This window comes from Macrotis lagotis, chromosome 1 (genome assembly GCF_037893015.1).
Source record: "Macrotis lagotis isolate mMagLag1 chromosome 1, bilby.v1.9.chrom.fasta, whole genome shotgun sequence".
Lineage (NCBI taxonomy): Eukaryota > Metazoa > Chordata > Mammalia > Peramelemorphia > Peramelidae > Macrotis > Macrotis lagotis.
This window is the reverse complement of record NC_133658.1, coordinates 160,404,249-160,420,316: the sequence shown is the minus strand read 5'-3', so window position 1 is coordinate 160,420,316 and position 16,068 is coordinate 160,404,249. Positions and strand designations below refer to the sequence as shown.

Below are 16,068 nucleotides of genomic sequence, written 5' to 3'. Positions count from 1 at the left end.
AGGTGATGATACCAAAGAATCTTCCTGGAAGACCAATGCCTTATTGACTATGGGTTCCTAAAGGTTATGCCAGTAGAACAGAAGCTTTGGCAATCTCATCAATCTGGAAATGTTCATAGCACTACCCAGTAATCAATTGAGCAAATTTCACAAATGACCCCAAGGTAAGAAGCATGCATATGAGAACATAGTTGAGTGGAGGACAAGGGCAAAAAGTGGGAGTGCTGAGATATCATCTCATGGCAGAAGAAAAGCATACACTAAAGCAATCTGCTGCTAGGAAGAGAGCAGGGGAGAGATCATAATAGCTTCCATCTGATAACTTCCCATTTTAACTAATTTTTCTTACTAGATGGTGAAGTTAAATGTTGGTGTTTCTTTGATGCTGAAATACTGCAAATGCTATTTGCAACCTCTAAATAGCATCTGAGGTCAAAGCTCTAGTCATCCCAACCTAGTTAATGCTCTGCCTACAATAGTTTGGGTATTTATTTTTGAAGGGTAAGGCATGTTGAATTTGGTGAGCATCCTCAGAGGGTTGACAAAGAAGTGATGATCTTTATTACTTTTTTTAGCCACAGACATTCATAAAGCTATCTCTTCAGGGGATTTGTGGTCTACACAGGTGGAAGGAGAGTCCACATCAAAGCAGGTACAGACTTTTGAAAGTTGAAGTGGAAGGTGTTTATCATCTAGCCTGTAAGCCTCAAGCTCTACTCTCTGAATCCTTGGTTAAACAAAGTGACAATGTAAATCAGAAAATGTTCCTTTGTTAAAACAAAGTTTATTGTTAACTGGGAGAAGAAGAGAGAATAGATAGATCTGCACCCTCAAAACTAATAGTATTTGACAAGCTGAGCAGTAAGAAGCAAGCAGACTCTCTCTTCTAAGGCTATATGAGATTATTTCAGCTTATATGAGACATTGGAAAGGAATTCTCATGTGGTATGTTACAATTCACATACAAAGAGCTACATCTCAACATCTAACCCTCACCTAACTTTGAAAGACCACCAGTATATTTACCCACTTTCCAGGTGAGGACCGGATGTCCAAGAAGTCAAATGAATTACCCAAGGTTGCCCAGCTGATGAGGCCAAATGATCTGACTCTGAACCCATTACTTTTCCCATTAGAATAAGAGTTCTTACCTTAAGAGTCATGGGGATAGCTAGGTGGCACAATGGATAAAGCACCGGCCCTGGAGTCAGGAGTACCTGGGTTCAAATCCGGTCTCAGACACTTAAAGTTACCTAGCTGTGTGGCCTTGGGCAAGCCACTTAACCCCATTGCCTTACCAAAAAAAAAACCTGCCTTAAGGGTCATGGAACCCCTTGACAATCAATCTGGTGAAGCCCTTCTCAGAAGAATGTATTTAAATGCATAAAATACATAGAATTACAGAGGAAATCATTTATATTGAACTAGAGATACATCTTCCCCATTTTTTAAAATCAAGTCCATGAACTTCAGGTTAAGTATCCCTATACTATGGAAAAGGTAGAAAGAAGAGAGCTATTGCTGAGCAATATTCAACCTGGGTCACCACTGGCTCTTGAAGAAATTTAGAACCTCTCAATGGGGAGCAAAATTCTGTCTGAAACAAGCCTTGTTGTCTCCAAAGAAAATTACCATAATCAAAGGTGCATTGGAGCCAACTCCAGAAGAGAGAGATGATGGTGAAATTTCCAGTGTGAGCATTTACACCTCAGAAATTAAATGCTACCAATCAGGCTAGATATATTTTTGTTGATTCTTCAGATTTAAGAAAGTGATGAAGAAAATTTTAATAGTGCAAATTAAATTTTAAAGTATGTCCAGAGTACAGGAGCCAGTCATAAAACTGTAAATACTAGTATACCATTTATCTTAGTTATCTAAATTATAGTCAGTCAGCTTAACCAATGATAATATGGCAGGCTTAACATGGAGATCTTCCCTGTAATGGACACATTAACCAGATTTTCAGTCTTATAGGACCAAAGAGATTATTTATTTTACCCCCCTTTCTTTATATAGAAGAAAACATGACCAGGGACAGAGCCAGAATTTAAATGTAGGTCATCTTCTGCCTCCACTGCTCCAAATTGCCAGACACTCACTTAGCTCTAACATTTTCCATTACAAAGAAAGAGGCTTGCAAAGAGCTTCCCCTATTTTATCATTTTATTAAGGGGATTCTGGTTGGGCAAAAACTGACCTTGATTGCTATTTCTAGTGCTGTCTTTGGGAGAAGGAAAAGGACAACCTTTCCTAAAGTTTAACTTCCTGCTAAGGCAATTCCTATGTGAGAAATGCCATTAAGTCTATGGGTATGCTTCACTCTGTTGGATGCTTAGATTCAAACCTCCTTCCCTAGACTGTGCTATGCACTTTTCTCACACATTGGGCTATAATAAACAAGTCAGAGATTCAAGTTTGAGGTCCAGCTAAAATGCTTATAATGACTTCTTGTGTCTTGGTCAAAAGGCTATGTTTGGGTTGTTTTGTTTTTTTTTTTAAATGAAGTGCTATGAGCTTTCAGAAAGCAAAAACTTGGGACAGCTAGGTGGCACAGTGGATAGAGCGTCTGCCCTGCAGTCAGGAGTACCTGAGTTCAGATCCTACCTCTGACACAATTATCTAGCTGTGTGGTCTCGGGCAAGTCACTTAACCCCATTGCCTTGCCAAATAAAAAAAAAGAAGAAGAAAGTAAAAACTAGGGCTGCAAAGATCCAAAAAGGTCACTGAGTTACTACTGCCTAATGAGGCATGATGTAAACAAACATAATCTTTTTTTAGTATGACCTTCCCCTCTGTGCTTACTATACTCTCCTTTGTAGCATTGCTCATAGGAGATCGTTGACTTTAGAAAGTGTATAGAAAGTATTTTGGGAAAACACAATAGTATAAAGACAGCTATCTCTAGACCTGGGGGGAAAGGCGGGGAAGGAAAAAATAAAATCACATAATGACTTTATTAAATATTTAAAAGGAATAACAAGTTGTACAAAATAGATCTGCAATTTCATATACTGTGTTCATATACTATGCCATGGAAATGCTTGTTTTATTCCATAAATTTAAAATTAAATAAATAAAAAAAGTTTTCAATGAAAAAGAAAGCACAGTGCCTGAAGCCCAGAGAGAGAGAGATTGAAATGACTTGAGATGAAGCTAGTGAAACTGAGGTTCGAGGGACTGCAGTGAGCCCCTGTGCTATTTAATATATTTTTCAATGCTTGGTATGGAGATATAAAAAGCATGTTTATAAAAATTTGCAGATGACACAAAGTAGGGAGGGCTAGTTAACAGATTAGATAACAAAGTCAGGTTCCAAAAGATTTTAAGAGGTTGGAGATCTGGTTAGAATACAATTAGATGAAATTCAATAGACATAAATACAATGCATCTTATTTATCTGTATCTTCACAAGTATAGGATGGGAAGATTTGGTTAGGCAGTACTAAGGGCAATGAGGCAGCAGAGTGATGAGTCAAGAAGGGAAATGCAATCTAGGACAGCTTTAAAAGTCTGAGCTTTTAGGAATAAAAAGGTGGTTGTTGGAATGTGACTCCTTCAAACACCAAGATTATTTCATTCTTTGGATTTAAAGTCACTGTACCTAGCACAGGTATAATTAGGAAATGTTTGTTGGCTAATTGTTTATTAGTCCATCTGTGGTCTCTATGGGTCAAACTCAACTCCTAAACTGGAGAATGTCCAGAGGAGAAACATCTAGAATAGTTAAAGGACTTGAGGCAGTATCGTAAGATGAGTCCATGAAGGAACTTGGGATTTTTAGATAGAAAAGGAGACACATGATAACTATCTTTAAGTAATTTAGAGGGTTGTCATGTATTAGAGGGATTAGATTTGTACTGTTTGAGCCAAGAAGATATAAAATGGAAGGAGCAATGGGCAAAAATTTCAAAAGAACAAAGTTTGATTTCATGTCAGAAAAAAAAAAAACAAACAAAAAAATCTTCCTAATAATTGGAGATATCCCAAAGTAGAATAAACTTTCCTGGGAAGGAGTGGAGTCTCTTACTTGGAACTCCAGAAACTGGAGGACATAGGACACATATTTATAGAGAGGAAGCCAATATGGTATGAGTTGAGCAAGACAACCACTTAAATTTCTTTCAACTATGAAATTCTGTGATTTTGAATCATAGATAGGAAGCAACAAAGGCCACGTTTGAACACAGGTCCTCTGGCTCCAGATCTAGTGTTCTTGTCACCAGGTCTCTACATCCTCTGGCAAGAGAATCATCCTTTAATCCTTTCAATAAGCAAATGTTCAAAAAGGAAAAATAAGTCCAGAAAGTTGTCAGAGGACAAACTTGACAGATGCAGGTAGGGACTACTTGATTTGATCACCATAATGTAGATTGTCTTCTCTAATGAAATGCTAAAGAGCCAAAGACTATCATACCAGAGAATATCTGCCTCATCTTTAGATTCATGCCAACAAATCAGTGAACAAACACATATTAAACCATCTAATGTGTGCCAAACATTGGACTAAAATGAAACAAATCCATATTTAAAAACAAAACACAAATCTGTAGGTTACTTTAATCTCAACAAAAACAATGTATTACTTTTATTGATTTCTTCAATAAAAGTTTATTGAGTAGCCAAAATGGATGGAGTTTACTATGCTCAGTACTATGGGAGACACAGAGGTGAACAAAACATAGTTTATCATATAGTAGGGGAAATAATCAAGGACATAAATAATAACTTAATGTAGAAAGACTATAGCTATTACATTGCTATTGAAGAAATACAATATTTAATGGGAGAGATTGCATCCAGCCAGAAGGCATCATGGATTGCTCCAAGACATTTGACTTGGACCATATATTGGAGGTTGGGGGGTAGAATGAGGGGAGCAATAAGACAAGTGGAAGATCTTCTCAAAGTCACAGAAAGAGATATAATTACAAAAGGTTAAGACTTAGAAGTCCTTCAGGGGATTTTGTATCTGTATCTGAATGAGAATCTTCTCAGCATAACTGACAAGTACTCATCCAGCCTTAGCTTGAGGACCTCAATTGAGAAGCAATCCCTGCTTCCTAAATCAACCCATTCTAATTTAGTATAACTAATTATTGTAATTCCCCCCCCCATATTAAACCTAAATTTGCCTCTCTGCTACTTCTACCCACTACTCCCCATTCTATCCACTGGAGTCAAGCAAACCAAATCTAATTCTTCTTCTTATACAAGATATAATATCAAATACTTAAAAATAGCTATTAGGTATCCCCCCAAAATTATTGTCTCCAGCCTAGATATCCCCAGATCCTTCAAATGAACTCTATAAAACATGATTCCAAGTACCTTCTGTACAGTCAGGGTACTTCTTGTGAACTCTCTCTCCAGCCTATGTCCTTCCTAAAAGGAACCTAGAAATGGACACTCCAACTGAGGTCTGGCCAAAACGCTATAAGACAGAATTATCATCTCCTTAATCCTAAACACTCTGCTTACCTTTTTTCTGCAATCTAAAGTCACATTATCTCTTCCAACTGGCACATCCTACTACTGGCTCATATTGAAATTCATTAAAAACCCCTAGTTTGGGGTATTTTTTTTCAGAAAAAATATTGTCTAGTCATTTCCCCCTTCTACAATACTTACAAAGTTGATTTTTTCAACCCAAATGTAAGACTTGATAAATATTTCTATTAAATTTTATCTTCTTAAATTTTGTCCAATTTTCTGGCCGGTCAGTATTTTTTTTTTAATCCTTTCATCTAATATCCTAGTTCCCTCTCTCTCTCTCTCTCTCTCTCTCACACACACACACACACACACACACACACACACACACACACACCACAAAAATTGTGATAATCAAGCAATCAATGGCTTTGTCCTATTCATTGACAAAGAACAGACCCCTGAGGCACTTCACTGGCTGTGTTGTCGTCCAACTCCAAATTTTTGCTCATTCAGCGAGTTCTGGATCCAACTATTCCTCAAACTCACATCTCTAAATCTTGTCCACACAATTACATTAGAAACTATGCCAAATATTATGCTAAAATCTAAATTTACATCTTCAGTATTCCCCTGAGCTTCCACTCTAGAAATCCTGTCCAAAAGGGCAATGGAGGTAGTCTGGAAAGAATAGGTCTTCTTCACAGTGAATAGAGCATCCATCTTGGAGTCAGGAGGACTGGAGTTCAAATCCAGTCTCAGACATTTACCAACTTTGTAACTGTGGGCAAGTTACTTAACCCTTATAGACTCCAAAAACAAACAAAAAACCCAAAACAAAGCACAATAAATCTCCCTATTCTTGAGGAAGCCATACTGATTTCTTGCAAACTTCACCCTTTTTTTTAAAAAATGTTCACAAGTCATCCTTTTAATTCTACAATTTTTCCAACAATGCAAGTCAAACTCATTAGCCTAGACTATATTCTCTTCCCTTTGAGAAAATTAGTATAACAAAGAGGCAATACACTATAAAGTAGAGTGCTGGACTTAGAATAAGGTAAGATGGGTTCAAATTCTGCCTCTGATGATTACTTAGTGTATGACTTTAGTCAAGTCTCAATCTCTCTGAGTCTACTACTTCATCGGTAAAATGGAATTAACAGTATATGTATTACCTACCTCATATGAAATGTGCCATGTATAGTGCTTTGAAAACTTTAATTCCTTAAATAGATATTTATTATTATAAAAAAGAAAATTAGAACATTATTTGTCCCTTAATTTTCTAAATCTTTCAAAAGGCAGTTTCATCTGTTGGTTCTTCCAGGGCTCTGGGATGGAATTCATCTGATTCAGAAGCACTGAATTCACCAAGGGAAGATCCTTTATCTCTTCCAACTCCCCTATTCTATTACTCCATTAATATGTAAAGTTCATTGAGATCTGGGATCATGTTTTTGTTTTTCTTTGTATCTCCAAAACCTAGCAGAATACCTGCTTACAGCAAGCACTCAGCAAATGCTCCTTGATTGACTGATTCCCAATTAGCTATTTTATCTTTCCTGTACAACTTTAAGATTTCTCTCCTTTGAGAGAGAAGATGAATGTAAAACAAAAATAATAATTTTTTTAAGTAGAGTAGCTCTGCTGTCTCTCAGTCTTAAGATAGCATTGCCCCATCTATCCTTAGTTCTATCTTTTCCTTCCTCCTTCCTCTTCCTTTATCCTTATTTTCATCCTTAGTTTTCCTTTCTAATCTCAACTGATTCTGAACTTTGGTGTTTCTAAGGCCCTTCTCAGAAGATAAGAACACTTTGAACTCTTTGCACTCTTCCTCCCTGACTTGTCTTTGCTTCTAAATCCAACACATCTTTTAAAAATCTAAGTTGATCAATGGGTTTGTTGTGCATTCCCATAAACCTCTTCAGACAATTCCCTCATTTCCTGTCCATTGGAATTATTCTTCATGCCTTCAGAATTTCAACTTCTTCCACATTTCCAAACTTTCGATTTTGGCTTCCCCTGAAGGATACTATATCATGGGATCCTGCTAATCCTTTCTCTAAGACTTCTGAAATCTGATCATGGTGGTAAAGCACAGAATACATTGGAAGAACTGGGAGCAATACAGCTTGTAAGTGCATTAAAGGAAGTAACAAAAGATAAAACTGAAGCTAGATCATGGAAAGACTTGCTGGCTGAGTTAAGGATTTTGAGGTTTTATTCTGTCGAAAATGGAGAGTGATACATCATTTTTGATCATGGCGGTATCTTGAATTCAAATGCATTTTAGAAGGATTAAGTTAAAGTCTGACTTTTCCTCAAACTTCTCCAAGATATTCTCTTCACTAGCATCCGTTCATGATCATTCCATCATGCAAACAGCTTTAATAGCTTCTTTTTAGTCTTGTCTTTCCCTATGAGCAAGAGTATTATTTGTTTGCTACAACTCAACACCAGTGAGAAAAACTCAACCAAAGATCAGAATGCAGCCAGAATTTGGGTAAGAATTTGGAAAAACAAAGACAGGAACCAGATCATAACTGGGATATGAATGATAACAGCTGTTTGTAAAGAACAGATCCTGCCAGAAACAATAGAACAACAACAAAAAAAAGGAATTATACAAATTTTCAGGATGAAGTTGATATAAGGTAAATCTCTCCCTTGTTGAAAAGAATAGGAACAAACAGTCTTTCTCTTCTCTAGCATTCAAATATGTATGATTCAGTGTCTTCATAAAGTGTCCTTGGAAATAACGATGATTAGGACATAGAAGGAGTGAAGCCAAAGGACTGGAAGGAAATGGGGCTGTCTATTGGCAATGGAACAAATGGGAGAGGGGTTCAGAGTTCTTATTGGCTGGGTCTGAGGGAACTGATATATGGTTTTCATTAAACTTCCCACTTCTGGGAGATTGATTTAGTGATCTTGGAAGTCTGATGAATTACTGTCAGGGGTGCTTTGGGGGGCAGGGCAGAGGATGGGCTAGATAACTTCTAACATTCCCTTCCAGCTTGAAGATGCTATGGTTTTTCCTTTGATGAATATTATGTAAGTAACTTATCATGATATAATTTATTTTTAAGACATTGAAATGGGGGCTTAAGTGAAAGGAGTCACATTCTCTAGGCCTCAGTGGGTGGGTGGGGGGGTCTTTTGGATCATCTGTGATGGATTAAATGCTAGAAATAACTGTAATCATAAAATGCCTTAGCAACAAGCAGGAATTTCAACTTCTCATCTTTGTTGAATTTCTGAATGACTTTGGAAGATTGAGAATGAAGGACAGAGTCCTGGTCCTGGATGTAAAAATGGTCTGGCTTAAATCCCACTTCTAACTAAGTTTAAAGTCACTTCATATTTCTGAGCCTCAGTTTCTTTATATGTAAAATGTGGATGTCAGTCCTTACCTCAAAGGGATATTGTGAGACTCAAGTGAGATAATCAACAGCAATTTAAGTACTGCACCAAATACCAAGGACACAGATGGGCACATAGAAACTAAAGGAAACATATAAATATGAAAAATAAACAGATATACAAGGAAGATATTGAGAACACACAAAAAAGTGTGAACATTCCTGCCCTCATGGAACTTACATTCTGTAAGAGGAGAAAATGGGGGTCAACAGATACATGATAATTTCAGAAAGAGAAGAATTAGGGGAGGCCCTAGCATTTTGTGGGGCTTGAGCTAAATCTGAAAGAAATCTAAGGATGCAAAGAGACTGAAATGATGACATTCTGCTCAAAAGAGGCAAGAGGGGTAATTGTCATAGATGAAGAAAAGGAAGATGATTAGTTTGGTTGGACCATAGATTCAATTAAGGGAAGTAATGTGGAATAAAGCTGGAGAGACAGCTTAGGGCCAGGATATAAGGGGTTAAAATGTCAATCAGAGGTATTTCTATTTGAACCTAGAGCTGAGGAATCACTGGGGTTTATTGATAAAGGGACTAAAGCTGTGTTTTAGGAAAATCACTTGGGCAGCTATATGGAGACTGGATTGAAGAAGGGTCGATATATGAGGTTAGTAGACTAATTAAAATTCTACTGCAATAGTCCATGTAAGAGGTGATGAAACAGCAGGGTGTAGGTGGAAATGGAGAAGAGAAAGGGACAGGAGATGTTAGGGAAGGTGAATGAAAAGATTTGGCCTCTGATTAGACATGTAAGGTGACATTGTCAGTATGGGTGCAGTAGAAGAAGTGGGGTACCCTTGACAGAAATAAAGCAGCTGGGAACAGACAGGTTTGAAATTAAAGATAATGAGCATTACTTAATTTAAGTAAATCTTTAAACACCATATGGTTTATTCAGTTGTGGAAGTTTTTAGTTTTTCTATGTACAGGGAGGACAAGTAACCACCCCCTCTCATAGCATTTAATTGAGGTTTTCCTCTCCTAGATCTAAAACTTCCAATCCTTTTGCCCTTAGCCAAGGGGTTTTTTTACATGGAATTTGGAGTATGGTGCAATAATGGCTAAAAACAATAACTTCTGATGGATATATACATATGTGCACTCACATATATTTAAAATTTTGTAAATATCTCATATTTTCTTTGTTTCATATGTCCTGACCCCAAAGCCTACTTTTCTTTGATGTCACAGCTCCCTTCAAAGCTCCATTCAAATTATACATCCTATATGAGATATAAGCTTCTTAAGGTTAAGCACTGTATTATTTTTGTCTTTGTCTAACCTAACACCATGACTGGCTCATTGTAGATGATTAATAGATGTGCGTGGATTTATTATCTCATTTAATCCTCATAAACAGGCCTCTGAAGTAAGGACTGCAGGTATTATTCTCCCAATATTAAAGATGAGCATACTAGGGTACATTTGGCCATGATTATACAGCTAACAAATGTCAGAGGCAAAATTCAAACTGACAGTAAACACACATGTCTTGGTCCTTCCACAATTCTAAGCTGTAATGGGGGGGGGGGGGAGAATAATAGAAGAGACTTCAAAGAGAGGAGTTAGGTTCTGCCACAGATTGACCATCTGGCTTTGGCCAAGTCACTTACCCTCTCTGAGATTTCTTTCCTCACTGAAAAATAGGCACAATATTACCTGCCCTGTCCTGCCTCTCTCTGAGTTGTGAATTATATCATTTTCTAAAAGAACTTTCAAATTCAATGTCTTCTTGGAAGGAAGGAAGGAAGGAAGGAAGGAAGGTAGGAAGGGAGGGAGGAGGGGGAAAGAGGGAGAAAAGGAAAGAAAGGAAGGAAGGTAGGAGAGAGGGTGGAAGAAAGGGAAGAAGGAAGAAAGAAGGGAGAAAAGGAAGAAGAAAGGAAGGAAAGAAAGAAGGAAGGGAAGAAAGGGGAAAAGGGAGAAAAGAAGGAAGAAAGGAAGAAGGGAGAGAGTGAGGAAGAAAGGAAGAAAGGAAAGAAGAGGAGAAAGGAAAATTTTAAGTGCTTATTATGTTCCATACATTGTGCTCAAGACTTTACAAATATTATCTCATTTGATTCTTAATCAGGATCAAAGACCCAGGAGTTAGGTGTCATTATTATCCCTGTTTTACAGATGACTTGCCCAGGATCACTTGGCTAATAAGTGTCTGTGGTTAGATTTGAATTCAGATCTTCCTGACCCCAGGACTAGCATTCTATCCACACCTAACTGCTTGATTCATATACCTTTATTCTGGTGGTCAAGAGAATGAGGGCCCTGGGCATTAATGCCATAATTGGAAATTCTGGTACAGGTAGTTGATTGGGGGGAAGAGATCTTAGAAGACCCTGTGGTCAATGTTGATTACTGGCACCTTGATGGTGTTGTTGCTGATCCTAAGAGCCCTGAGTCTGAGTGAAAGCCAGAACGACAGCTGGACCCCTGTGGATGGGGTGACCTACTGAGTAAAGGGGAAACCCTACACTTCTTTTTTAAACCCCCTCACTTCTTCCTCCATTGGGTACATAGATGACTAGGGCACCCCCACTTCTTCCTTCCTTTATTCCTCCCTGATTCATGAATATCAAATGCTAACAAATGGCATCAATCCAAATATTAGCCCCCCATTCATGAACTTATATTTGTTTATCAAGTATAACCCTTCATTTTCAAATACCTGATTTTCAAGACCTGCTTATACAAGGTTCCAGAATCCTAGTCCTAAGTTAAAAAATTCTCTTCCATTGCAAGAGGACAATGAAATTTTTTTTAATTTTAGATATGAATTGCATCTCTGCTCTGCTCTATACACCAAGGTGACTTTGGGTAAATTATTTAACTTCATTTGAACAAATGATCTCTCTCTCTCTCTCTCTCTCTCTCTCTCTCTCTCTCTCTCAATTTCCCCCCCTCAAAATGTTCAGAGAACTGGGGAACTGATAAAGAAGAGATCAGGAAAGGTGGGCAGTTGAACCTAAGCAAAAATGTAAATTAGGCAAATTTTTGTCCTATAACTCAGTCATTTTTGCTTCTTTCCTCCCCATTTCAATCTTCCATACATACCCCTTCAGTGTTCTGATTCTACCTGGGTTCCTCTTATGCTACAAAGGAAAGTCATCTGATAAATTCCTTCATCCTAAGATATTGACAACTTAAAGTGATGCTGTTTTCTCTTCCTATTTTTTTTTTGGTCTTTTGTTAGTAGGGATAGTCCTCTGGGAGGGGGAGGGAGAGGAACAGAGAAAACAAAGATGCTGCAAAAAGAAAAGATATCAATAAAATCTATTTTCAGAAACAATGATAGGCAATAGAGATGCCAGGTCCTTTATTTCCTGTAAAGCTCTACCTAACATAAGCTATTATGATGGTTATTCACATCATAAGTTAGTGAAGAACTCTGGGAATTGTTATTTGCCCAAGGTACTGAAAGCCACTGGAATATCTCCCCTACCTAGACTTTAAAAGTCCGCAACAGTGAGGTAGAAAGGTGGCACAAAGGACAGAACACCAGCCCTGGAGTTCAAATTCAGTCTCCGACACTTACTAACCATGTGACCTTGGGCAAGTCACTTAATCCTGATTGTATCCAAACAAAAAAAACCCAAAAAGTCCTCAATAGCAACCTAGGTCCCTGACTCTAAATCAGCCTCTGCCTCAATTCTGTCACAGTGATTCATCCATGACTTTCCCCAATGGCTTAAGAAGCAGTGACTCAGAAATGACTCAGAATAGAGAGGATCCCTGGAACTATTCATTTAATGTCAATTGTCATTAAAAAAGATGAGATAAAGATGAGGTAAGACAACCAATGATTTCCTCTAGAGTGCCAACAAAACCTATCTGGGGTTCATTTCCTACTCCATTTTGCCTTCCCCACAACTCTGGCCTCAGTTCATATTCCCAATCTAGAACCATCCTCCTCAACCCAAGTACAGAAATTCCCAGTTACAACTCTGAGATGAGGAATACACAGGTACATATGGAAGAGAGGAAATTAATAAGCTTGACTCAAGGTAGAGGAGTAGAGTGAACAATCGAAGAGTTTATGATGTCCAGAAAAATAATCAATCTCAGCTCTTTAACAAAAGCAATTTTTCAATTTGGACAAAAGAAAAGTGATCTTAATTATTATTTCCCCTTGACACCATTATTATGTAACAAATTCAAATGATTCCCCCAAACAGAAAGCCTCTGAGGGAATTTCCCCATGGTTATTCCCTTAAGTAATTTGCTATTTTTACCAAATGAGAACCAGAGGATATTCCTCCTTCAGAATATCAGATTCACAAAATTCATTACATTCCCCCTTTCTATATGCCTCTTCCCATCTGCCCCAAAAGTCAAATCAAAGATATAGACCATTAATATTATAGTATGGAAAAAGAAAGTTTCTGATCCTGAATAATTAGAAATTAATAAAACAAAAGACAATTGTCCTTGATTGTTTCCTATAGAAGTTTAGCCAATGTAAAGCAAAGGCCACCACAAGGAAGCAAAAACAGTTCAGAAATTACCTGAGCCAGAAAACACTTACTCTTTTTAAGCAAAAAAAAAAAAAAAAAAAGACAGCAAAGAACTTTAAATACTAAATTAATTGTGAAATGTTTCAGGAGAGGATTGTGAGTAATATCACCTCACCAACCAGTAAATGACAATAGGCTAATAAGGATAGAAATGAGTTTATATAAAGTTTACCATGAAACTCAACTAAGCCAGATCACCCCAAGAGCACTTAGAAATGAAAAGAAAAATAACAAATATGTTTTCAAAAGAGTAATATTTCTATAATAATTTGTTTTCATCTCTGCTGTTTCTGGACTTATAATAATGAAGATGAAGTAAAGATGAGCAGAGAGAAATCAGATCAAATGCAAACAGAAGAAATTCTCCAGGAATTGATACAATTTTTAAAGTACCAAAGGAGATGGATCTTAGATGGATCTGAAGGAAGAACCTTACCAAATGACTGAAAAAAATTATAGATAGTATTGCTGACCTTTAAAACTGTTCATATGGACATCAGTGATCTATTTCTCATTTGATAAAATACAAGAATGATCCTTACATACATTGAACAATCATTGATGAAACTTTTAGAAAGGAACATAGGGACAGGCAATTCTCACAGACAGCACACATCTTGACAGTCAAACAACTGACTGAAAAGTGAAAAGAATATAAGATTCCACCTTTTTTACTCTTTGATTGTTTTAAAAAATAAAAAACATCTAACTTGTCAGCACAAAATGTAACTTTGAGGGTATTCCTTTAGCAAGATGTCTCCCATGTGTTAAAGAAACTATTCAGTCCTCTGCATTATCCTGGTTTCACTAAAGCATTCTTATGACTCATGTACTCATAGGGAGTATTGGATCATGGACAGACGAGCAGATCTCACAGCCATGTGCCTCAATCAACTGGGGTACAACTGGTCAGCTTACAGCTTTATAATAGGGCCAAAGAGATAAAGAATAAATTGGGAGTGATTGAGAGATGGAAAATGGATGGGAATGAGGAGGTCTAAAAAATGAAGGAAGAGGGAGGTAAAAGTGAGGAAACTGATGGAAAATAAGAATAGACAGACATTGACTAAATCACTGACTAATCAGAACATTCTAGAAACAAGTATTGAAAACTGGGTACTTCTCATTGCCCTGTTTAGGGACTGTTTTCTTTCCTATGAAAACACATTTTCCTATGTTTAATCATGGTAGCAATATCTGGTCTAGTCATATTCAATTTTTAGTGACTCCAAGTTCTCTTAAAACATAACAAACTAAGGCAGGTCTGTGGTCCTGATTCCATGCATGCCCATTATGATCATTTCAGACTCTGATAAGGGGCAGCAATTTGTTCAATTTTTGTTCAATATTTTGCTCAATAATTTGTTCACTTATCCTCTGATTATAAGTACCAAGCAAAGCAGGAGTTGGAGACACATGCTCATGAAAGATGTTTTTCACTGGCATGGAGCATTTTTAGTATAAACTACAAATGGGTACGGTATCCCTTAAGCAATGAGGAATTTGGAACCAAGCAGAAAAGTCTGATTAATCTCTCCTTTTCATGAAATAATTTCTCATATTTCAATAGCATTTTCAAAGTTCTTTCCACATATCAACTCTCTGAGATAGGTAGAGCACATGTTCTACTCATTTTTAGATTTATTCCCCATTTATAGATGGGAAGTGACTTACCAAGGGTCATTCAACTAATAAGTAACAGATTCAGGATTGGCAACTAATTTTTCTGGGTCCAAGTCCTAGCTACTGCTCCAAGACATCCCCCCCCATTTATTAATTTTCCATGTGGTTCTGGCACATAGTAGATATTTAATAAATGTTTGCTTACTTGACTTTTTATTTCCTGTAAAATGGGAAAAAGAATTCAAAATGAGATAAAATGTACTAAATGAGGTCTCAGGTCAGACCACTGAGAGCCCTTCCAACTCTAAAATTCTTTGATCCTGTTGAGTAATTCCTTGGGAAAAATAGTGATTTTCCTTGCCCCTCTTTTAGGCACTCATTGTCCCTAAGTGTTTCAAAGATGTTGATGTATCTGTCAAAACAATGTACTTAGTTTTGGCCAACAGATCACTTACTCAGGAGATCTAGTCCAACATATAGAAAATTTTGCCAAAGTAATGACAGATGAGACACTGATATCCTTAGTACTATAACCAACATATTTGCACATCAATAGCCACTGGTCTCCCAAGATCATTAATGTCCACAGGTACCAAACTCATCATGCAAAGTTCTAGTTTCACAGAATTGTCCTAACTTTCCTGCCCACTATCCCAGTATTTGGCAATTCAGGTACATGAAAGGAAATTCCTTATCCTAACCTGGGAAACCCACTACACAACAGTCAGACCAAGAGTCAGCAAAAGAAGAGAAAACTTTTCTTTTTAAATGTTGTAATTATTTGGAATTCTTTCAACGATCAAGAGAAGCCAGATTGGAAAATCAAAAAGGCAAGCTCTTTTCCCTATGTGAAATAAAATCCAAATCCAAACTCCAAGTGACCCTGTAGAAAATGTTAATCACCTCTCTCTCTGATTCTTCTGAAAGTGATACAGAGAGTTAAGCTGTTACTTGGGGGTGGTAATAGAAACTAGGTCTATATTTCCCTGGTATCGAGATCTCCTCCATCAGGCAATGCCTTCTATCAATTCGGGTCAGCACTTCTCTGCAATTTATAGTCTTAGAAATCTGCCTTGAAC

At 37.2% G+C, this 16,068-nt stretch overlaps 1 protein-coding gene across 1 annotated transcript in view; it reads right to left on the bottom strand.

Moving 5' to 3' along the window:
• The window catches only part of FBLN7 (fibulin 7), a 75,337-nt gene that overhangs the window by 58,113 nt on the left and 1,156 nt on the right, over window positions 1-16,068 (bottom strand). The window lies entirely within an intron of this gene.